The 20,550-nt window shown below is 42.8% G+C and overlaps 1 long non-coding RNA gene across 3 annotated transcripts in view; it reads left to right on the top strand.

The window, feature by feature from the left end:
• Window positions 1–20,550, top strand: part of LOC122321464 (uncharacterized) — a 411,747-nt gene that overhangs the window by 111,102 nt on the left and 280,095 nt on the right. For 2 of the 3 annotated variants that reach the window (XR_011443970.1, XR_011443969.1), the window contains exon 2: window positions 2,566–3,145. This is a non-coding gene — a long non-coding RNA (uncharacterized lncRNA). Of the gene's footprint in view, window positions 1–2,565; window positions 3,146–12,350; window positions 12,429–20,550 lie in introns of those variants that run through there. The other variant, XR_011443974.1, reaches the window with a different exon arrangement.

Below are 20,550 nucleotides of genomic sequence, written 5' to 3'. Positions count from 1 at the left end.
GGAGCAGCTGCGCTACTATCCCGCGATTTTCTCCAGAGCCTAAAGGGGGCTGTGACCGGTGCCTATACTCACCAGCAGCTTCTCTGGCATTTCATTCCTCCGGGAGCTTCCCACATGGGGGGCCTTTGGGAAGCAGGGGTCAAGAGCTTCAAGACCTTGTTCTACAAGTCCACCGCCACGCGGAAATACACCTTTGAGGAGCTGGCTACTCTCCTGGCGAAGATCGAGGCGTGCCTGAATTCGCGGCCACTCGCGCCAATGTCCGAAGACCCTGCTGACCTGCTGGCTCTTACACCCGGGTACTTTCTTGTGGGAGGCCCACTTCTCGCCACGGTCGAGCCCGAGATAAAGGGGGACACCAAATCCATCATTAATCGCTGGCAACACCTCAAGGCGCTTCAGCAGCGGTTTCGGTTCCGATGGAAGGAGGAATACCTCAAGGAGCTCCATAAGAGGAACAAGTGGCGAGCCCCTACGAGGGACAACCTTCCGTCCAATGAGTGGCGTTTAGGCAGGATTGACGCGGTGTATCCCGGCTCTGATGGCCATGTTCGCGTGATCGACATCCGCACCGCGCGAGGGCTCGTAAAGCGGCCCGTTGCTAAGGTCGTGCTTCTTCCGTTGGACGCGTCCGCCTACCCACAGTAATTAACATTTCTTATTCTCCAATGTTCCTGTCCATTGTTTTGTCCCGTAGCTCTGCCCGTAGTTCCGAACCTTCATTCACACCGATTCTGATAATTTTATTTGTTCCTTCACCATATTTCCGTCAGCCATAGCCAACACGATGTCGCCACGTCCACGCAACACCCACGCATCGCTGGAGAGCAGATGTACTCGAGGTATTCAATCCTACCGTTGCCGAGTCTGCAATGGACTCCACGCCTTGAAGAAGGGTCGGCGCTTTTTACGCCTTAGCGCCGAGAAGCGGCTCCGAGCGGTTCTCGTGAACCGGTATTGCTCGAGCTGCCTGGCCCACGAGCACTCCGACGGATCCTGTCGGCGGGGTGACGGTTGTAAGACGTGTGGTCAGGATCACCACACGCTGCTGCACCTCGTGCACCTCGTGCAAGAGGGGCACCGGTCACGGAACGCGGGAGTCAGGACACGGAGTGTCTCGTCTGGCGCCCGGCCGTCATCCGCCAACTCCCGGCGCGGTTTGGGTGCTCCTCGGCCTGGGTCCGCCACTTTCCGGCAATCCCAACCCGATCCACGGCCACCGACGTCCCGGCACTCGTCGATACATCCTCGGCCTTCTTCCGCCACTCCTCGGTTGCCGACCACCGCTCATCTGCCCGCGTCATCCGCACTTAGGCAAGGTTCCGCCTCTCGTCGAGGGCCCCCGCTGGACGCGGTCGCTGCGCCCACCCTCTCGTCGCTGCTGCAGCGGAACAGCGTCAACGTGCTGCCGACTGCGCTAGTGCGGATCGACACCGGACCCGGAGCTTCGACACGGGGGCCCTCATCGACCCATGCACGCCCTCGAGCTGCATCGACGCCTCGCTCGCTGCGTGTTTCCGGCTGCCCACTACCAGCGTGGGGGACGAACAGGTGTGTTCCGCCACCGTTGGGTCAACGACCGGTGATAGCGTTCGGCTGGAGGTCATGTTTAAGATTGAGCCTCACGTGCGAGTTCGTACGCCGTCCCGGGAGCTGAGCGAGGCGGTGCGTGCCCACTTCCGAGGCGTGACACTGACGGATGAGCGATTCCATCTGCCAGCAACAATCTCCGTCGTCCTGGGCGCAGATATGTACCCACGAATTATCCAACCGGGCTTCCTGAAGATCCAGGACGGACTGCCAATGGCCCAGAGCACCGTGTTTGGATGGGTCGTGTCCGGAGCCTGCCACCAGCCATAACATCGAGGGAGCTATTGCAACCCGAGCGATTGCAAGGGGGCGGAATGTTTAGGTGAGGGGCCGTGGTGCCGCTCAGCTGAAGAGCGCACCTGCGCTGAAGAGCGCATCCACACTCGCCCCTCTGTGCCCTCTCTCTCGCTCATTTGTTGTCGTCGATCGTCTCTTTTTTGTACTAGTTTTTATGTTGGCAAATAAAGCTGAACGCGTTTTTTACCTTAACTGAAGACGCTCCGACTTATTATTTTTCAACCCCTATTTCTGGAATCTTTTGCGGCACCAGAGCAGTGGGTATTCAATATATGTGCATACTACACGTTGATCTCAATGACTCTTAAAGAATATAAATATGCAAAGGTATATTTTTTATAAAAACTCATGATAGCGCAGTTTGATGCTAAAAACTTTTTCGCCAAACTAAAATAATGGGTCAACTAATATGCAACTCAAAATTCATACAAAAATTTTAAAAGGTCTTAACCACTTTTTATTTTGCTTCCCAACTAGATTGTTCGGGTTTCATTTCTAAAACATACAAAAGTATCCGACAAAAGTTTGTTTTTTTTTTTAAAGAGAATCTATAATTTTAAGTTTAGGCTAAAGTGTGGTGGAAGATATGAGTACCGTGTATTATACCTATAATCGAAAAACTCGACCATAGTTAATTTCTTTTTATTGCTTACTAAATTGATAACTTTATTATTTCAGTTTTAAAAATAATGTATTTATTCCACAAATAATTGTGGCTTATGCTCCAAGTCAGAATGAAGCCATACAGAAGCTAATGGAAGTTGCACTTAGAAAACTATATATTAACATAAACCAAATTAAAAGCTTTACAAATTGTGATATTTTGCGAAGACACGCATATTCTGAAAACTATTTGGCAAGCGTTTGTTTTTACAATTTAAGTCAGTCAAGCCAAAACCTTCCCAATAAATTAAGTTTTGCTATAATCATGACGTCAGAAATTCGTAATTATGAGAATACTTGGGTTGGTGACAAATGGAAATTCAGTTCTATATCTTATCGCCAACAAAAAAGTACAGATAAAATAATTGAGGACAGTGGCCCAACAAAATTTTTAATAGAGGGTTTTGTACCTTTGCAATATGTAATTAGTCTGGTGTACATTAATGCGTTATGTGATCTGTCAAAACTTCCAAAGCTCCTTTTTCGACCCCTAAATGCATTTGGCAATACAAGCATATTCAACGACGAAAAAGTAATTTCACCCATATTATGCTTGCAGCTTGGTCTTATGTTTTCTGTGACAACATTAATAAAGGTATGTACATAGAAATAATATAGAAAGTTAAAATTGTTATATTTAAAATGCTAGAATTGGTAACTTTAGTTTGTAAAATATCATTCCGTACCTTAAGAACATGTCGTCACTAACTAAAAACACGGTCTCCAGTATGCGAAACACAGCCATACTGCCGACTAAAATCCACATAATACATAAAGTTTAGTAGTAGTTGACTTTAGGCATGTCTTAATTAAATTTATTAAATTTTTTTTTATGATTAAAAAATTAATTTTTTTTATTTTAGAAACCTATTACGAACAAGGCAACCATAAAATAAAAAACAAAATTTTTTTTTGCTTCTTTTGGTTATAGCGCTTTCCGTATATAACGACGTAAAATCGACGGTCCCTTAAAAGTCGCTATAACCGGATTCTACTGTATTTAATTATAAACTTACAGATGTAGCTTGTAAGTATTTTTTAGCACATTTTTTATGATACGGCTTCTGATTAGAACTTCAGTCCCACCATGTGCTTTACCATCTCAATGATACATATCTTCCGTAGAATAAATATCATAGCTTCAAAGTTTATTTTTGGCTGTTCCGGCGATTGATGCTGCTGAGCCATGTTCGGGTTTTGGTAGCTGATTCCAGAAATTAACTTTTTGAGGCAGGGGTGGGCAGTCCTGACTTTTAAAATGAACTTCATTGCGGGTTAAATTCACACCCACTTCGTTCAGTGGTTCAGCTCAAGACAAGTGCAAATAAGCGCCCAATGCATTCCACAAGAGCGAGAGCGAGAAGCTAACGTCTCGCACAATTAATGCAATTCGCTATGAACATGTAGTTTGGCTGCAGTTAATCTATCATAGAAGCTCCCAGTCAATAAAGAAAACATAATCCGGGAGCGCCGCTGAGCTAGAGCAAGATAGAGCATAGAAAAATGCAGAAAGAGTAATAATCTACAAAATATAACAATGTTTATGTTTAGCTCAGCTGTTTAGCTGATCGCAGCTGTTTAGCTTATATATACACAATATAAATATTTCCACTTCTGCTGATTCCAACATACTCCAACAACTTTCAGGAATAAACTCAATGACCCTAGGGAGCGCCCACTTTATAGGGGGCACGTTTTCATCCTTGACCATCAGATGGAACCGGTGGTTATGACAGGAAAAGTAACACGCCAATACTGCTGAAGCGGAATCAGGTATTCCTCTTTCCAACGGGATCAAAAGACCTGCTGCATGAAGGAAACATGCTGCCAAACATCGTGCCAAAAACAAGGGGAATCAAATTTAGGGCCGTATCGCCCTGCAGTAAATGTGCAGAAGTCAGAACAGATATTCTGAAAGGGATAAAAATAATAACAGATATTGTTAATAATAATAATAACAGATATTCTGGCAATCTGAAATACAATGTAATAATGTCCGGAGCTCATCAAAACGCAATTGGTCGTTGGACCAACTGCTCGGTAAAGGTGATGCTTGGCTGTTTTCACTGCCGTTTCTCAAAGTCCTCCAGTTATTTGTCATACCATAATATACTGAGAGTTTTAATCTAAAAAGATTGAAAATTTTTAATTGTAATCGACAGATGTTCTTGTATATGTTTTCCGTTTCATAATGCCTCTCATTCTTAAAATTTTTTTTTATGTAAGACGAAAAATTTTGTGTTAGCTCGCATTAGCTCGGTTTGGGGTTATTGGGGTTTCTAGCAAAACCTTTCTACGATGCAATGACGTCCTAGCCCGGAAATAGTTTAAAGGACCTTTTAGTTCTGTGCTTTGTCATTGAGTAATGTCATTATTATTTTATGACATACACTTATTGTTAGTTTAGTAAGCCAAAGAATCAATATAAAAATATTTCATAAAACACTTATAAAAACCTATTAATAGCTAATGAGCCCGTTTAAAACACTTTTTCATACTGACTTTAAAATTTAACTAATTTCCTTTCATAGTGAACGGTCGTGGTTTTTTTGAGCGTTAGCGGTTGAATTTTGTTTTTTTTTTTAATATCAAGCCCAGGCTTGGGATTTTTATACTTCACACTTTTTGTCCTAAATTATAAGTTTATACCCGTGTACGTGTTGTATACGTGTTACTACGATTACTTAGCATCCATGGTAGAGACATAACCGTACCGTACATACCGTACCGTACCTAGAACTGTTACCAGCCGCCCTCACTTGGAGAGTAAAGAGAAATCGCCTACAGTCGAAGAAAATGTGGAGTGGGTCCTCTGTGACTCCACTGCCACACGACCGGCAGCAGTTTTCGCTTTCATGTCCGAAGCGTTTTAATTAGCTTCGGAAGCAACCTGCGTGAGGGCATGCGTGAGGTCTACTTGACAATGCCTCCTTTTGGTCCACTCTTCCACGTTCGGGATGAAGTGAAACTTCCAGCTTTCCTTAGGTGATACCTACCATCGCCTTTTCAGTTGGTCAAGCTTATGGCTCTCACCTCCCTCTTCCTGGCTGACGCCGAAGTCGCAGAGGCGGAAGTCTGCTCCAATTTCTCGTGCGTAGGACCCGTCTCCCATCGCATCACTCTGGGGCAGCATATAACATTTAGGAGCTCACCACGCTGGTGATAAGGTTACGCCTTTCCTGCCTCGGGCCTCTGTTGAGGAGCATCCGCGAAAGTGCCCTCGTGTTTTCACAAGCCCTCCTCTGGGCGTACATCAGGTGTTCCCGGGACGAGAGCCTTGTATCCAGCAAAACCCCGAGATATTTTATTGCTCTCCTCGAGGTAACGGCCACACCCCCTAGAGTACCGTCGCTGTTTTGACCTACTTCCGGCTCGAAATCAGCACGGCTTCGGTCTTTTGTGGGGCGAGGCCGGCGCTGGACAGGTAGGCCTCAACTTTCTCCACCGCGGAGTTGGTCTGGGCAAGCGCCGCCGCAGAGTAGTTAACTGTAGCGTAGAGATCAAGCTGCGCCCTCCGCGCATGGTTTGTCAATTTTTGGGTTTCTAGCGTGTTATCGGCAGGATGCCTTGCCGCAGGGGGGAATGGTTCCCGAGAGAGCATGGCTGATTCCGAGAGAGCATAGTATGGCCTCGTGGTCACTGGCCGTGTAAAAGCTGGCGATTCTTCACTTTGAGGGATGTCCCAAACTCCAGCTGACGAAGTTCAGGTCGATAAAGGAACCTGCTCCTGGTCTATTAAAGGTTTCCTGGATGCCCTCGTTGAGAAGAGCCAGGTCCAGAGGAGCTCGGCTCTGCCTCTAGCATTAGTGGTGGAAGTCCCCGACTCCTGTGCCGACGCGTTGAAATCCTCCGCTATTAGCACTGGGTTTTTGTCTCTGGCATCTACCGCTAGCTCTTCTAGAGCCTTGCAGTAGGCATCGAGACAGAGGCTGGGGCTAGGTAGCAACTATACACCGATGTGCCTCCCAACTGGATTTTCACGAACCTCTTCTCACTTGACTTGGACCTTCCGCGGAACTGTCGCAGATCCAGATGGCCGCCTTGCCCTAAATGTTGGTCATCCACTCCTTGCCTGGTCGGACGCTGTACGGCTCGCTTAGAACAGCTATGTCAGCATTCACTTCGCAGAAGGTCCTGCTTCTGCCGGCAAAATCCAAAAATTCAGGACAAGCCCAAACAGCAGCACCGCAAGGAGCTCGATCTCCCAAGGTTCCGAGGATTATGGTTCCCGGTTTGGTTAGCTACTCTGCGTTCTGCAGAGAGCTGGATGCTCTTATTGGAGACTCTTACTCCATCAAAGCGCTGAGCTCAGGTGACTGTGCCATTCAGTGCAACTCCTCCGACGCCTACAGGCTTGTTGCCAGACATTTCCGCGAAAAAGGAACTGTTTTCCACCACCACCAGCTGCCAGAAGACCAAACCTTTCGCATGGTAATGAGGAACATTCATCATGATGTCCCATTGGAGGATATTATTGAGTGCCTACAGGAAGAGGGTCACTGCGTTCTGCGCATCTATACCCCTCGTAATAAGGTAACGCAGCGTCCGCTTTGTGGACATCAAGAAGGCTGACAGCAACAAGCTTCTTAAGAATATCTCTGCTGTTTGCAGACATATTGTGACCTGGGAGAAGCCACGTAAGCAATCCGGTTCCGTACAATGCCATAGATGTCAGGAATAAGGACATACAAAAGCATACTGCACAGGGCATTACATCAGCAGAGAATGCGGAGAAAACCACCCTACCCTAGAGTGCAAGCTTGGAAAAGACGACCCTAGGTGCTGCTTTCACTGCGACAGCTCTTACGCGGCCAACTTTAAAGGATGCCGCAAATATCTGCAAGTCGCATTTAAGCAAAATACTCAATTAAGGCTCACAGCAGCCACAGAATCGAACACGTTTCCTTCAACCAATCTCTCACCCAACGTTGGTAAAGAATCATTTGCAAGTGTAGCCAGAAAAAACCTACCTATCCCTCACAAAGTGATGGAAAATACTCCCCCTCCAATACATTCCACTGAAAACGCCGCTATAATGCAAGCAATCCTGCAGACACGTCCGGTGCTGTCAGGTGGACGGAAGCAGACTTCACGACTTTCTTCTCCAACCTCGGAGATAAGTTTCTTGCTGCAGGTGACTGGAATGCCAAACACAGATGGTGGGGCAACTACAGGATGTGTGCCAGAGGCCGGACCCTCAGCTCTGTCCTGGACAATGCCAATGTCGACATTGTAGCCACCTCATGCTACCCTATCGTGCAAACGCCACCCCCAGTGCAATTGACTTTGGTATCTCAAAGGCTTCAGACAACAGCATGTCTCTATCAGAGCACTCACCGAGCTATCTTCCGACCACCTCCCGTTGCTCTTCATAATAAACCAAGAAGCTCAATTCCATAAAGGAGTCCCCAAAATGCTACCTGCGCATGCAAACGTTGCCACTTTTAAGTCCTACATCAATGCTTACACCGTGCTCAACACACCAATAGCAACCTGCAGCGATCTGGATGGATACGTAGATAGCTTCACCTCCACAATTACTGAAGCCGCCCACAATTAGAGAGCTACGCCACCTCAGCGCCAATCTGGTCACCCACCTAATACAAGGGCACCAATACTAACCCCGGAGGCAAGGGCACTCCTGGATCCAAAAAGGCACCTCAGAAGGCAATTCATTGTGTCAGGCGATCCTGCAACTAAGCAGCGTCTATCTAGCATTACTAATAGACTGCGCAGGTTGCTAGCGAAAACCCGCCAAAAGAACATTGATACCCTACTGGAGGGAGCTGGCCCGGACAACTGCAGCGATTTTTGGATATGAAAGCTAACGAATGCTAAGGAATTAAAAGACAGCCGCTTGTACAATCCTCAATACAAAGCCACACTGGCCGCTGGATTAAGAACGACTTCGATAAAGCCAACGCTTTTGCGGAACATCTGTCTGCCACCTTTACTCCTTTTGAACTTCCAGACGTTTCACACCGCGATGAAGTTGCAGACTTCGTACGCGCTCCCCCTCAGCCAGCGCGCCTCATTAGACACACCACGTTGCAAGAAGTCGCGCTGCAGTTAAAGGCGCATAATTTAAAAAAGACTCTTGGACCCGATGGCATCGACAATCGAGCGGCCAAGGCTCTTCCACCCAAAGGAGTGCAAGCGCTGGTGAAAATTTTCAACGCCATGCTAAGCCTGGGACATTTTCCAAGACAGTGGAAGCAAGCCCGGATCATCATAATCCCAAAGCCAAGCAAGCCACTATCTCGAATCGATTCCTACCGCCCAATCAGCCTGTTATCCACTTTCTCGAAAGTGTTCGAGCGGATTCTACTCAGCCGACTGTTGGAGCTACCACAAGTAGAAGGCAACATCAGTTCGGCTTCAGAAAATCCCACGGCTGCCCAGAACAAGTCCATCGCCTGGTCAACCACATCATTCATGGACTCGAGCATAAGCTGCACACTGTAGGCGTCTTTCTCGACGTAAAGCAAGCCTTTGACAAGGTGTGGCACGAGGGCCTTCTTTACAAAATCAAGGAACTTCTCCCTACGCCCTATTTCGCCATCCTGAGTTCCTTCATTGCCGATCGAACCTTCGTTGTAGCAGTAAGGGACTCACGATCCAGCTTGGCACACATTCACGCAGGAGTGCCCCAAGGAAGTGTACTTGGTCCGTTCCTTTACACGATGTACACGAGTGATATGCCAGTTTTGTCGCCCACCATAAACACCCGTATGCTTCTGGCTACTTACGCCGACGACACGGCCCTGCTTGCATCCCACACGTCTCAGCTGTCAGCCTCGGCTGCTGTTCAGGACTGGCTGAATGCAATGGAGCGCTGGACCAAGCAATGGAACATTGCCACAAATTGCAGCAAGTCGGCTTGCGTCACTTTTTCCCTAAGACTCGTGATCGACATCGTACATACCTTCAATGGTGACGCTATTAATAACGCCACCTCTCACTGCTACTTAGGTGTACACCTAGAACACAGGCTCATATGGAACACCCACATCACGGCGATCAAAGCCAAATGTGTTCGCAAACTACAAAAGATCGAGTGGCTCCTGGGATCCAAAAGCCTCCAGCTTTCGACGAAAGTTTTGCTGCTCAAAGCAATTCTCTGGACGTATGCGATCAAGGTATGGGGCACCGCATCCAAGCACCAGCTTAAAAGGCTGAGGGTAGTGCAGGCACGTGCTGCTCGACGGGCATCCGGACTTCCCTGGTACGTGACAAGCCAGGCCATCCAAAACGTACCTACGCCTTGTCCCGGTGGGCGACCTCCTAAACCAACACAGCCGACGGTACTCGGACAGGCTAACGATTCACCCAAATCCACTGGCTAGCAGGCTTGCCGACCCGCAAACTCTTAGGCGTTTAAAGAGATTTCACCCCAGCGATCTGTCTTCCCTTGTTGTTCAATAATATTGTAAACTAATGTAAATAATTGTAAATTATTGTATATAGTATAGGCCCATATCCCATATGAACGATTCCGGCGACTACAATAAAATTTAACTTGTTTTAAAAAAAAAAAAAAGAAAGTCCTGCGCTGCTCTGCATTGATTCAGATTGAGCTGGATCACTTGCATCTTGCACTATCTTTTACTGCGTCTTTGGAGTGCGGACAGCATCGACTTCCTGCTAGGTGTTGTGCCTCCGTCTCGCTTTTTGCGTGTAAAAAGTAGGGCTTCGGCATTGGCAACTTCCAGGCATTGGTAGCACCTCTGATGACTCTGCCTCATCCGAATCCGACAAACGGTCCATCCGATCCTTACTTTCTCTTTGCTCGCAACTGCTGTCCCAATCTTGCTGGGCAGACCAATGATAGCTCCTTATCTTGACCGATTTCCAATCCACTTCAAGCTGCTCGGCCAAAGCTGTCTCCCTCGTCCGTTTTGGATTTTTCTTTACTGCATTACTGCATTACTGCAGCTTCTCCTTCTCCGCATTACTGCCGAGGCGGCCAAGCTAGCCACCGCCTCGTCAGTAGTGAGTGGCATGTTTTAGGACGCTACGCTACGAGGACGCTACGAGGTTTTGGAGTGGGAAGGAAGGGAGGGTGGGCGAGTTCCATCGGGACTACGATGGGGGATATACCGCTCCTACCCGGTGGCTAGAGCCTCGTTAGAAGAAACCATGACCTTGTGCATTGCTCCTAGGATCCCACCCTAATAAGAAAGCCATGGAATTTTTTCCTGGTGCCGCCCTCTGCGGGTGGCATTAGCAACCGTCTGACTGCCTGTCTGTTTTTACGCGAACTAGTCTTTCAGTTTTAAGGCTATTGACTTGAAACTTTGCGCGAATCTCATGCACATATAATTATATATCTTCTTCAAAATAGTTTGAAAAAATATATTTTTATTTGAGTTCCGGTTTTGATACAGTGTGATTCTTTCAAATTGCTTAGAATTTCAGAACAACTGCTTAGGATGTTAGAATTTTAGAGCTAACTTATCTTTAGGGCTCTAGGTCCTTTTTATAGCTACCCTTGCTGAAGCTTTTTGCAGATCAAAGCTCGAAAGAGAGGCTCTCTGAGAGAATAGATTGAGTCGGAACCTTTTACTTGAGGTGTCAGTTGACATGGAAGGCTTTGGGTCTCAATTAATCGAGGTGACAAGAAAATGTGAAGTGGGTTCCCATTTAAGAATGTTTTGATCTGTTTAGTTGATTTGAGTCGGGATTTCTGTTTACCCAAATATTGTTTTGGTTTTCAATCTGATGTGACTCTTAGAAATTGGAAATCTGAAATGAGGCTGTTTTCAGCCGAATTGAAATAATTAAATATTTATGTTTTTACAAAAATTTGAATGAGGCTATTTGCAGCTGCGTTACGAATTTCAATACAAAAGGCTTCAGCTTCGGTTTACCAAATTTACTGATATACACTTAAAGAAATTTTGTTGATATGTTACTATATATATGTTTTATCGCTTGCACTATGTTACAAGTGCAGTTCTTACTGTCCTACCCCAAAAAATCATTGTAAAGAAAATTTAAATTTTTTTAAACACATACCAACAGAAAACCATGTTGTCAATAGTTTTCTTACCAGCGGCTGTAAAAATGGCACTCAGATGTAAAACTAGCTCCAGTTGTTTTGTCAATATGACCATGTGAAGTTTTCTATACAAATTTGGGTTTGGTACGCAAAACTCATACCTCACGCACTATTTTGCAAGGGTAGTTCTTACTCTCCTCCCTCAGCCAATCATTATAAAGAAAATTGAGATTTTTACACCCTTGCAGAGGTTATTATAATTTGGTCAAAAGTGTGCGACGCAGTGAAGGAGACATCTCCCGCCCTATATTTATATATATTCTTCATCAGGATCACCTGCTGAGTTGATATGAGCATGTTCGTATGTCTGTCTGTTTCTACGCAAACTAGTCTCTCAGTTTTACAGCTATTGACATGAAACTTTGCACACACCCTTCTTTTCTTTGCACGCAGTATATAAGTCGAAGGCGACGAAAATCTATAGCTGCCATATAACTGATTGATCGGAAATGCTATAATTTTAGTGTAAAAGTAATAAGAGTTCAGATTTTAAAGTAAGATAGTTCAGATTTTGCATGAATGATATTTTTGGCAAAATAATACAAAATACTAAATTTCAATAGGATCAGCCGCTTATTTCCTATAGCTGCCATATAACTGAACGAACAAAAATGGTACTTGGCAAAAAATACCAACTTTGGTATTGTTGAAGATAGAAGCTTGGGATTTTTTTCCCCTCTAAAAAGGAGGGCATACTACCATACACATATATCTCAATTATCAATACTTCATACTCCATAGGAAATTATCGCCGCGCATCCCCCGCTAATTGTTGACTATCCCCTGATGACCGTGAAAGGCGCAGACGCCCCCAAAGGTAAGCCTTACAATGCGTTGATGGACCCATTTGCCGTCCGCCATAAAATCCACATATAATATAAAATCCGCTCCTTACGGATTAACATCTGAATAACGATAGAATATCTTAGTATACGTAGTGAAAACAAAACGTTCACAGTATGTCGTTTAAAAATCTTTTGGAAGATCCGTTAAAGTTCCGTTAAAAGAGCGAGACCGTGGGACAGTGCGCAAAAACCATCTTCACGCAACAGACCAAATTTTCCAGAAAAGAAAAGGATAAAAATATTTCCCTTCCATTCTAAAGCACCAAAAATTCACATGCTGCACTAGCCCCCACTGCAATAATATTTGGGTTCCAGAGCTAATATCGCTAGCCGTGTCACCTTTGTGGCGAATTCGCTGAGGGAATTGATATTATAATAGAGACGCGAATTAAGGGTACGAGCGCAAAAAGACTAAGAACGAAAGTAAGCCTGCCGTAGATAATAGGTTGAGCGAAGTCTAGCTAGCTTAAGCCCGTTGAAGCCGAGCGGCAGAGAGAAAAAGTGCGATCAACTACATAGATTATAGCAACGGACAATTTTGTTTATTGACAAATCTATGCAGTCTAGGACCGACATTCTCTCCGCAGCTGGGGCCTGTCATCCAACTTTATCTTTAAGGGGCAATAGGGTCATCTTAGACACTGCGGTGGTTCCAGATGCGGCTTTATTCACCCCCACTTAAGACACTCCATCTCATCCAGGGACTAGCTCCATGATTCTTGCCAGCGGCTACTTTATCGGGGGAAGCGATAAAAGGCTTGATAAAGCTGACTGATGGACCACTTGTTAGAAAATGCGCTTGTGTTAGAACGAGAAAAAAGTGTTATCGAATTTATGACAGCCCCAATAGACTCAGAAACGTTCGCAGCTCCTCAAATACAAGCACTTGGGGTTCCACTTGAGCCATTTCCACTTTGACAGCCGCTTCCCAGAGTTAAGCAAAATGCGGGAATGGAAAAAATGGACAAACGACCAAATGACAAAAAAGGAAAACTAACTTTGGGCGGAGTCGAAGTTGGCCGATTCTAATGAGAATATTATAATAAAACCAATTATTTACAATAAAAAATCTAAAAAAAAGTCCCAAGCTTCTGTCTTCAAAAAACAATAGTTTGTAGTTTTACCAAATCCCATTTCCGATCGTTCAGTTATATGGCAGCTATAAGATATAGTTACGTCGATGCTTGGACCCAGTTTAGTAGAGGTCCCACACGTGCCAGATCTTCTTCGATCTCCGTGTCTTTTGGGACCAGCAGCTATTTCAGCCGGGTCCGAAGTCGATTATAAAATGAGCTGTTGAGTTGAGTTTCACGAGTTACACAAAGAGAAGGTTGCTAGACTCTCAGTATGACTTTATTATTATGTCCGAACTCCTGTACGGTCTAAATTCAACTGCCCTCTTAGCAGCGATCAGAAAGAGCTTAAGTCTAATTACAGTGGATCTTATCTCTAATCTTCTATGTATGTTTAGGTTACAAATAAGGGCATTAGAATAGTAATAATTGTATTTATAGTTATAGTTATAGCCATATGTGACTCCCCCCCGACAAGTTTCGGCAATATTAATTGATGAATAGTAAATAATTGTAATACATATACATACGTTCAATAAATTGGTAATATAAATGTTTTTTCTTAATTTTAATTTTGGAATTTGAATTTTCTTTTAACTTGATCTTTGTAAATTTTCTTGTTTATAGTGTCATTTGATATAATATTAGGTAATTTCCATCTTAATGGTAGTTTTGAGATAGTTTATACTTAGGCCTAGACTTACCAACCTTATGATTTTTTACTTAGTCCTTCATAAAATAATCCTTATCAGTACTATTATTCTTTACATTTAATTGTTCCTTATGTTGCTTAATAATTTCTGAGAGATCCTGAAGTGGTTCTGAACATAGTGAATTGTTTAAAATATCTATTGGTCTATATTTTGTGGTAGAGTGGATTGTATTATTATAGTGGATAATTGCTTGATATACTTTGTTTTGAATTGTATCTTTATTTTTATCATCTGCGTTGAAAAATCGAATATGTTAATTTAATGTTAAGTGTAGTCTTTCTATATCTGAGTTTACTGTTTTTTTATAGGGGGTCGTGTAGTGTATATTTATATTGTTGTCTAGCTGAAACTGTTTTATACATTTTATATTAAATTCATTGTCTGTTATAATCAGTTTGGGCTTACCTAAGTTTTGTATCCTATCTTTTAATGTTTTCAAAAGAGATATCCACGATCTATCTTTAAGATAATGTGCAGTAGCATACTTTGTCAATTTATCGATGGTGGTCAGATGTCAGATACATGGTATTTCGCATAGGAAACCAGATATCCATGTGGATTTTTCGTTGTGTTGAGAAGGAGTATCGGTTACCTTTAGCTTATATTTTATTGGGTTTCGATCGTACTTGGCTAAGTGGCATATTTTACAGTTATTGACGCATTTTTGAATTTCTTTCGTTGTGTTGAGAAGGAGTATCGGTTACCTTTAGCTTAAATTTTATTGGGTTTCGATCGTACTTGGCTAAGTGGCATATTTTACAGTTATTGACGTATTTTTGAATTTCTTTCTGAAGGTTAGGATAATAATATATCTTTTTTATTTCTGAAAAAATTTCGTTGATACCCCTGTGGTTGTTTCTTAAATGTTCCTCGTCGATTATTTTTAAAATTTCTTCCTTATCTGTAATATCTTTAAGAAGTGGAAATGATCTTTTGCTTTGCTTATATTTATTGTTCACTATATACTTATATTTAAAACTAAAATGATGATCGGGAGATGAATGCGGCAAAGACTCTGCAGTGGCGCCGGACGAAGTTGACAGATGAGGGTGTGTCTCTTGGAGATGTACTCCCGTAATATCGATACTCGCGAGAGTTATCGAGTTTGGTCGAGAACGAAAAGTGAAAAGTGTTGCCACAGTACCCCCCTCCTAGAGTTCCAGTTGGGAAAGATACTTTGCTGGGAATCTGATTCGTCGTCCTGATCTTGACACTTTCTCGGGTGTTTGAGCAGTTGGCGCTGTCGTCTGCTCGGTACGTTGGTCGAGATAAAGTGCGTTACTTCGGACGTTGCTGGCAGCCGGTTCGAGTTGATCGTTGCGAGATCGCGATATTCGTGAAGCAATGTGGCGTATTGATTACTCGTGTCGAAGGATAAAACCGCGTTGATTTTACGTTGGGGCGCGTGACATTTTGATTCCAGCAGCGTAGCCCGATCGATGAGTTTGCGTCGTTTCATATAGACAAGTAAGTCAAAATGTTGAAGAAAGTCGGATCCGATGATAGCGCAGTTGACGTCAGCTATCACGAAAGTCCACACGAAGTTTCGTCGCAATCCCAGTGACAATGCTAAGCGTTTTTCTCCATAGGTTTGTATTTTCGTGCCATTGGCGGCAAAAAGAAGCTTTGGAGTGAGCATAGTTTTTGTGTTTTTGCAGGGTGGCATCACTGAAACGACGCTAAGTTTGCAAGGCTGGCGTCCGATGCTTGTAATTCCCAAAAGACTTTTAATTTGTTTTTGTGTCGTTGGTAGTTTTATTTTATCGATTGCCTCGACTTTCTTTGAGCTTGGTTTTAGCCCGTCTCCATTAAGAACGTGTCCTAAAAACTCTATTTCGCATTTGGCAAACTCACATTTGTCAATTTGAAGTTTCAAGTTAGCATCGGCGAGACATTTTAATATTTTATTTAGATGTTCAATATGTTCTTCGATTGTTTTCGAAAAAATAAGAATGTCGTTTACGAGGCAGAAGTGTTCGAAGGGTCGAATCAAGTGGTTCATAAGTTTTTGGAATGTTGCTGGTGCATTTCGAAGGCCAAAAGGAATTCGCAAAAACTCATAATGTCCGTTAGCGGTAGAAAAAGCTGTCTTTGGAATATCGCTTTCATTCATTTCTATTTGGTAGAATCCCTTTGCCAGATCGAGCGAAGAAAAGATTTTGCATCCGCCTAATTTGTGAAATATTCCGTCAATGCTAGGGATAGGATATCGATCTTCGATTGTTTGAGAGTTCAATTTCCTATAATCAATGACCAGCCTCCATTTCTGTTGGTTAGGAAGGTCTACTTTTTTTTGGACAGCCCATAGGGGACTGTTATATGGACTATCTGAATGCCTTATTATTCCTTGTTTTAGCATTTCGTTTATTTGTTTATTTACCTCGTCCTTATGGGCTTCGGGGTACCTATACGTTTTTGAATAGACAGGTATCTCATTTTTTGTGGATATGTTATGTTTAATTACGCTTGTAAATGTTAAGTTGTCTCCCTCTTTATAGAAAATATTTTCGAATCGTTTAAGAATAGTGCTAAGCTGGTTCTGAAAATTATAATCAAAATGTTCTAGCCTCGTAAATTGACTTACATTAGCTGTAAAGTTTTTAGTGTTGAGTTTTGGGTGTAAAGTGTATAACTTCAGGCTTACATTATTTAAAAAAATTGTATTTTCTCCGTAATTTTTGATTGCATTTAAATCGTTCAATATATTTCCTCCAATTATACCATCGAAATGGTCGTGAAAGTTGTATTCCAAGAACTCACACCAGTAATTTTTTATTTGAAATTCTTTGAATGAAGGGAATCTACAAAGTTTTTGTATTTTAATAATGTTTCCCATTGCTTTTACTTGGGCATCGATTTTAGTTTTCCACTTCGGGTGGCAGACATTTTGATTGATGATACTGAAATCCGCTCCAGTATCAATAATGAATAGCAGGTCTCTTTCGGAGGATTCAATTTTTATGTAGGGTAATTTTTATTTATTCATTATTAACAATTATCTGTTATTTCTATATTATTATAACTAAGAGTAAGGATAAGGATAAGAGTAACGATAAATTAAGTTAAAAGATATTCCATAATTTTGGATTTAATTACATCTAGGGATAGTTCAGGGGACAATAAATGGGACAATGAGTTATAGTTTTTACAAATAACGCGGAATGGATCGTGTTCCGCAAAATTAGACCTAGAAATCGGTAACCAAAGGGGTCGGAAGGATCTAGTTACTCTATTAGGCACATAAAACATTAATTTTTTAAGAAGTACTTGTGAGTCAACCTGTCCAAGAATAAGCACATGAAGTAGCATAACCCCAGCGCAAGTACGGCGCTCTTTTAAAGGAGGAAGGTTTAGTAGTTTTAACCGGAAATTATACGACGGGAGGGAAGTGGCAGTATCCCAGTTTAAGCTTTTTAACGCAAATCAACCCTCCTTTGGTGAACAAAGTATTGCGGACTCCAAACGCTAGAACAGTATTCCAAGATAGGACGAACCAACGATACGTATAGAGTTTTAGTTGTGAAAGGATCATCAAATTCTTTAGACCAACGTTTGATAAAAGCTAGCACACCTCTGGCTTTATTAACTATTAGTGATATGTGGTCGTTGAAGGACAACTTATTGTCAAAAATTACTCCAAGATCGTTAATTAGGAAAACACGATCTAAGACGTTATTCCCAAGAGAGTACGAAACGATGTGAGGCACACTGCGATTGAACGTCATAACCTTACACTTAGAGCAGTTAAGCAAAAGTAGATTGTTTGAGCACCACAAGAAGACTTCGTTAAGGTCTAGTTGCAGGTGTCTATGAAGGAAATGGTCTGAGAAAGAAAGACATAATTTGACATCATCAGCATACATAAATGTAGTAGCATAGTTTACAACACTAGGTAAATCGTTGACAAAAAGAACAAACAGAAGAGGTCCTAAGTGACTACCTTGTGGGACACCAGATGAAACATTTATAATCTGTGATGAACTGTTTTTAAACAATACACGCTGCGTGCGGTTCGATAGATAAGAGGTCAACCACTGTACTATATGTGGAGAAAACCCCAAAAGACACAGCTTATGAAAGAGGAGATGGTGGTTCACAGAGTCAAACGCTTTACTAAAGTCAGTGTACACCACATCAGTTTGCATGCGGCTCAGAAAACCTCTGTGGATAAACGAAGTGAATTCAAGAAGGTTAGTTGTGGTAGAGCGATGCTTGACAAAACCATGCTGTGAAGTGAAAATAATGCTTTTACAAAAATGTTGCAGTTGGAAAGTAACCCGTTTCTCAAGCAGTTTGGGAATCGCAGATAGCTTAGCAATCCCCCGGTAGTTCTCAATAAGTGCTTTAGAGCCTTTCTTATGAAGCGGAATAATAAAAGATTCATTCCATCTCTTGGGAAGACATGCCAACTCCAAGGATAAGTTGAATAAGATAGTGAGAGGATAGCAAAGGATATCAGAACAGTACCTTAGAACACAGCTAGGAACATTGTCAGGACCAGCAGAGAATGATATATCTATTGTTGAAAGAGCTTCGAACAGATCCTGAATTCGAAATTTTGAAAAGTAAATGTTGTTTATATGTGGTAATTTATAAGGATAAGAAGAATTGTGGTTATATGAATCGGACGAATAGGTGGTTTGAAAAAATGACGCAAAGAGATTAGCAATACCTTGCTCAGAAGAATGTGAAATATTTTTATAAGATAGGGAAGGAGGAAAAAGATTTGTTTTACGTTTCATATTGACAAAAGAGTAGAAGGAGCTTGGATCATTACGAAAGTTTACCATACAATTCCTGATATACTGCTTATAGAGTTGATCGTTGAGAATAATAAACTGGTTGCGAACATAAAGAAAGTTTGACTGGTGGCACATCGATCCTGACTTAAGAAACCTTTTGTAAGCTCTGGATTTCCTGTTCTTAAGACGAGAAAGGTGTTTATTATACCAAGGTGGTCTAGTAGACAATGATACTGGGACTTCCGGAACAAATTTGTTCAAGGCATTATGAATTATTTCGTAAAACGAATCCGTAGCTGCTTCAATTGTGTTTATAGATGAAAGAAAATTCCAATCGATTTCAGCTAAATGATTCCGAAGGGCCATAAAATCAGTCTTTCTGAAGCATTTGAAACGAGGTTTATCATTAAAGCAAGCATCATTGTGAGGCACATCAATTAACACCGATGCTAGTAGTGTAGGGTGGTGAAAGTCTTCAGGAAGCGATAGCGGCGGGGACCGAATGACTGTCACAGAGGATGACACATTAGAAAAAATAAGGTCCAGAAATCTGCCATGAGTGTTATGAATTGGATTAATTTGGAGCAGAGCAAGATCGGTTAAGCCATCGATAAAGTCGTTATGACAACTGGAAAGCAAGGAATTGTCTACCTCAGACGGGATCCAGGAAATGATGGGAAGGTTGAAATCTCCCATGATTAGGATTAAATCACGGTCCTTGGCCAACGAAGAAACAGACCTAATGGCATCAAGATGGTGAAAGTACACAATATCTTCAGCCATGGGAGGAATGTATGAACAGGTCAGGAAAATATGAGACGAGCCAGTTAAAATTTTCACCGCAATGAACTCAATTCCGAACTCGTTCGTGAAAGGAATCATTTCAGAAGGGTACTCATTAGTAACATCAATGAGGACACCACCTGCAAAAGCTGGACGATCCAATCGAAACACTATGAATTTGGAAACAAGAATTTCATAATCAGAGACAGAGGAGTTAAGCCAAGTTTTAGTAAGCCCGATAGCATCAAAATCAAAAGAAGCACTCTTTGTAAAAAATTGGCTCAGCTTACCCAGAATACTTCTCACGTTTTGATAGCAGCAGGAAAATACTATGTTATTCAGTTTTTTGAAGCAGTTTCTGCAGGGATAGGATTCTGAGCGTCTTTTGCTAGGAATTCATGAATGATACTGTGCTCAGGCCAAGCTACAGGATCAAGTGCTTTATCAAGGTAGGAATCAGGTAGAACTATTTTAAAAGAAGAAGTAGAACGCTTATGCTTAAAGTTAAACTTAAAAACAGCTATTTCATTAGGAGCTACCTTAAGATGGTTTAACAGGTGACTCCTGACATCATCAACAGTAGCATGCGGCATAAGCCGAGAGACAAAAGTCCAGAAGATCTAATTTCAGGCGCCACACCAACCAGAGGCCTTGGAGACATCACAGCTAGAGCAGAGGGTAGGTTGTCCAACGATGGGGGTTGTCCAACTATGTCCAACGATGGAGGCTCCAATATGATAGGTGGCTCGAGATTTGTACTTGGTACGCTGATCGGTTCTTGCA

The sequence above is a fragment of the Drosophila bipectinata genome, chromosome XL (genome assembly GCF_030179905.1).
Source record: "Drosophila bipectinata strain 14024-0381.07 chromosome XL, DbipHiC1v2, whole genome shotgun sequence".
Classification (NCBI taxonomy): domain Eukaryota; kingdom Metazoa; phylum Arthropoda; class Insecta; order Diptera; family Drosophilidae; genus Drosophila; species Drosophila bipectinata.
This window is presented reverse-complemented; position numbering and strand designations above follow the sequence as displayed.